This window comes from Temnothorax curvispinosus, unplaced genomic scaffold (genome assembly GCF_003070985.1).
Source record: "Temnothorax curvispinosus isolate PA1 unplaced genomic scaffold, ASM307098v1 QBEX01014704.1, whole genome shotgun sequence".
Classification (NCBI taxonomy): Eukaryota; Metazoa; Arthropoda; class Insecta; order Hymenoptera; family Formicidae; genus Temnothorax; species Temnothorax curvispinosus.
In genome coordinates this window covers 23,961-28,874 of record NW_020224484.1, presented here as the reverse complement: position 1 = coordinate 28,874, position 4,914 = coordinate 23,961, and the positions used below count along the sequence as shown (strand labels likewise).

The 4,914-nt window shown below is 40.1% G+C and overlaps 1 protein-coding gene across 1 annotated transcript in view; it reads right to left on the bottom strand.

Annotated features, from left to right (window-relative positions):
• The window catches only part of LOC112464911, a gene marked incomplete at its 3' end in the record, with an annotated part of 10,712 nt that extends 6,220 nt beyond the window's left edge, over window positions 1-4,492 (bottom strand). The window contains exons 1-2 of the mRNA XM_025032208.1: window positions 4,382-4,492; window positions 625-752 (exon numbers count right to left, since the gene is read on the bottom strand). The remainder of the gene's footprint in view (window positions 1-624; window positions 753-4,381) is intronic.
• Between the last annotated feature and the right edge of the window lie 422 nt (window positions 4,493-4,914).

Below are 4,914 nucleotides of genomic sequence, written 5' to 3'. Positions count from 1 at the left end.
TATTATTTTTTTATCTGTGCTTAGTTCTCCGCTATTCTTTTTTTTCCATAAAAGATGTATCGTGGGATTATTATATATTAAAGGTATAAAAAAAAGAGATAGAAAGGAATATACTCAAAATAGAATAAAGACAAGATAAAAAAAAAAAAAAAATGTAACATTTATTAAAATCGGGTTGATAGTTGTATTTTCACCTCAATTTTCACCAACGATATTGCGTATTATTTTATTTTGAACCGTCATTTATTAGCAAACAAATGCATATAAATGTATATAAAATTTTATAGAATAATATTTAGATGATTGATACGTGAATATCTCGATACTGACGTGAAGTCAGTTACATCCGACACAGAGGGAAAAGTAGCTTGGATGAAAAATGTAATCCAGAGAGAGAAAATGGATTGTAGAAGAAAATAATTAAATGTCATAAAAATGATACAGAATATTGAATAATTTAATTACATTGTCGCGTTACTTTGCCTTTGTAGTTTTGGTTGTGGGGGTTCGGTTTTTGAGAGTTTATACATTTCCACGAGTATATAAGTTGTAATTCCTTTTCAAAGGCGTGTGAATGGATTACCTATCTATCCATTAATACGCTATTTAAATATATACACATACCTGTCGTGGTTTCTATCCAAAAGCGCCGGGGTGCTGGACGCTTTGATCCGCCGTTGAGCTTTGCTGAGACCAGGAATCCGTCGTCTCTCCCTTCCGGCGTGGCCACTTGTTCTGTAGTCATGCAAAGGCTGAAATAAAATGTTAAAAGTCGAATAAGATACAACTGAAGATATAAATGTCAACCAGAGTAGTGAAATATTGAGTAACCGTTCTGTAAAAATTCTGAGATAATCTCAGAATAATATTGTTCCTCAATAAATAATTCCTCGTATCTCATCCCCTAATACATATCGGAAAGGGTCACGTTTATTTTCAGTGCGCAGGCATACTTAGCGCAGCATATTATTGATGACAATTGATAACCCCCGCGAGAAAGTTGCGTTACGTATGTATATCTTTCCCACGATTCGACTGTGCACGCACGAATGCGCTTGATCATTCGTATCTTTGTATCAGTATCGAGTATACTTTGGCCGGGTTACCGGGTCTAATATTATGTTACTATAAGCTTCGCTACAAGTGGGTTACCAGGCAACCGGTTTTATTTAAAATTGGCCGGGTTCGTCGTATCGTCTTGCCCTCATCGTTCTTTTTTGCCGTGGTTGATAAACTGCAAATTGCAATTGAATCGGATTTTATTTACAGCTCTTCGCTATATTATACAGAGACCATGAGGAGTAATTACTCGTGGAGATACGAGCGATAATAAATCACATATACGTGTGCTCACGAAGTATAACGATAATAAATTCGTCTGATAAATTAAATGGTATTTTTTGTCGAGAGCCAAAATAATCTCTTCATTATTCACATGTTAAAACACACGTAATACGGATGATAACCGCCAATCATCGCTTTCACAACAGTGCCCGGCTATAAATTACCGATCTACTCGCGCGTCATCGGCCGCAACCCCAAGCGCGTATCACTGCACCTTATATCCGTGGTAATCGACGAAAGCGTGGATTTCGCGGTTTCTGCCCATCCTTTCACGCATGCCTCCGCGTTGGGCGGGAGAGGAAAGAGGTGCAAACGGTGTCGAGCCACAAAGGTTGATTATATCTTTGCAGCTGCCTCGACACCGCGCGCGACGTTCTACTAATTAAGATTCCCGTGCGACGAGAAATCTAACGCACGATATATAGCAGGATATATATATATATATATATATATCCTGCTATATACATATATACATATATATAGGATAAATCCGGCTAGCTCAAACTTCAATCGCCGACAGCCCTTGAATTCATCTCGCTATAATCGTACTCGATTCAAACGGAAAATTATGCAAATTTGAATCGTGCCACTTGGGCTTTATCTCGATGGAAATTTCGTTTAACGGAGCGCTTTCGCGCTTCAAGACATTTGAATATCTGTCAAATTATAATCTCGACCTGTGATTTTTGTCAAATAATCCGCCTCGTCGATTATTCATTCTGTTAAAAGAGTCCGTCGTTTTGAATCTGTCATTCCGTTCAGCCTCCGCGGATCAAATAATATAGCGTTCGCGTTCGAAGTAGAGTAGCTCCAGATATAGTCGCTCGATTTTATCATTGTTAGGAGCATAAATTACCAGCTTACACCTGCTACGAGTGTGCGACGCGCACAACGTGGGATTTCTCGCCTCCCGAGACGTCCGCTTCCGGTTATACAAATGTGCAGCGGATAGCGTCAGTTCGACACGATACGTCGGACGTTAACGAGCACACTGTCGTCGCTGCGGGTGATGCATGTAGAGATCGTCACCAGCCGGCCGCGGTATACCACAGTCGCGTGCATCCCTATACGTGCAGCTACCGCCGAGACGTCACCGGCATCGGGGCCATTGCTCACGCGTCGCCGATCGATGATCGCTTCCGCGTATATAGCTAGTAATTACTCGGATCGGGAGCCTGTGACAGCGTGCCGTCGCGCGGGATTCGCGTGCCGCGAATATTTAGATCGGTTTACCAGATGAAATATCGCGGCTGAACCGCTTCCTAATGCAGCGTCGTCGCGACGGAAATACGCCGGCTCCTACAGGGAGAAATAGCCGGCAGTGATGAATGAATCGCGAGTAACGTACAATATGTTAGTCCTTAGCAGTCACAAACCCCCCCCATGATCGAGTCTCGGAGGATATCAAACTCTTACCGTTCAAGAGCAGTCCTCAGGAATACATTCCGAGGGAGAAATTACAAATCGAGCTGGCGAGAAAACGAAGATGTATGTTGCAGGGTATATATGCCCAAGTTTGAGATTAATAGACGGTCAACTGAGGCTGATATCGACAGAATTGAAAATTTCTCTATTTACTCTTGAAGAATTACGTTCTGCCGGTCCTCATGTGTGCGCACGTAAATGAAAATAAACGAAATTAAATCGATAACCGTGCGCTGCGCCGGCCTACACGTATGTCGCGCATGCAGACCGGAAAATTAGTAGCGGGGCTTGAGGTCTGCTTAATTAAGCCCTAAAATGTCTCATTGACCAAGGAATGCAAGGGTCATAGTGACAAGTTTGCGGCTTTGCGCCGGTAAATAAAGTCATCTTGCGTCACTTGATTTACCATATCGTTGTATGGCGCTGCTAATCCTTTCGTAGTGTAAGGATAAATACGAAAGTCCTTTTTGTTACCCATTGCTGAATTATTTTCAAAAAAATTCAAGCAACCCAACAAGCACTGATATAACAGTTGCATATAGTTAATATAATGCGTTAATTGCATGCAATGTAAATGTTAGTTTTAATTTCTCACTCGCGAAACTGCAACTATGTGACAGAAATTTAATACAACATACATATATCATGCATTAATAAAAGAGGATTATACATATGTATATCCTCGACATTAATTAAGTACAACATTATATTATATTATCCGTTATATTACGTGTTACTCCTGTATTATGTTCAATTATATTCTGTGTTTACTGAGTTATTTTAAAAGTTATTTAAAAAAAATTAAAAAAAATTAATATCAAAATTGAGAGAAAATGTTAAATTGATAGATTTATTTTCTTGAATTCTTAAGAAAAAAAAAAGTATGTTACTATCGCGCAATTTGAGATAATGTGTTTTTCCTAGGTGCGCTTAAATAGCGTTCGAAACTTTCGTCCATGCCTGAGAAATAAGTATACGCGAAGAGAATAATACACTCTCGGCAGGTGAGTTAATTTATCAAACAATACCAGTTATTTATCGCTGCGTTCACCAGCAACAATGTGTCCGATCCGACATAGATGACGCGAAGCCATTGTTATTCGGCGAAGAAAAAGAATATCACTCTTCCGGGAGGGGTGGGTCAGGAGACGCGGGTCTTACGTCATGCGCCAAGTATATAGAAATATAGAAACCCCGAGAGAGACAGACGTTACGGCATATTCTTTACCGAAGTAACAGATCGTTTCGGACATGAATACGACACATAAATCGATTTCTCGAACATGAACGAGGGGACGCGATGCTGCTCTCTTTTCCTTTAGATCATCACTCCGATAATTAACTTCAGCAGAAATATTCCAACGGGTCGCCAGCTCTTCTCCTCTTCCGAAGATATTGATCTCGGGGTATCAAAGTGACCTCCCGCTCCACCATAATTTGATTACTCATTATCCTTTTGAGTATATAATCACTTTTATCTTTCATTACATTATACTCTAATTATTCTTTTAATAGTAAAATTACTTAAGAACGCTATAATAATAATTACATAATTGTATAATTCCTGATTACATAATTACTATAATTCGTTTATTATATTCTTTTAACTTACCGAAACGGGGGCTGTGTGAGATGCTGCCGCTTCCTGCGCGCGACGGAGCCTGCTGGGACTAGGGCTGGATCGCTGGGAATCCTGTCCCCGCTGCCAGGATGTCGACCTGCTGCAACAGACAAACAAGGGAACTCAATTATCTCCACTGCAACTATACGATGGTTTATGAAAAAGAAATAAAAGTTCATTGAAAACTGCAGGCGGCCGAAACTAGCACTTGATGTAACTTGAGAAATTCTTATCTCTTTTTGTAATTATTGAAGTCTTTCGGACTCGCAATCACGCGTATCGCGGATCTCTCTCTTCTTTATCGTCGCTGACATAATTAAGACGTCGTTATTTGATATACTTGAGTGATTCAAAGACTTATTCATTCGCTCGCGAATCGCTTACGTTCGCAGGAGTATCGTATGTGCTTGTATGTACACGTGAGTAACGTTATCTCAATTAATTCATACACAGGCTTATCGTGTGTTATCGATATCGGATTGCAGTGTTTCTGATAAGCGCGATGCGCCACTCCGATGATTAAT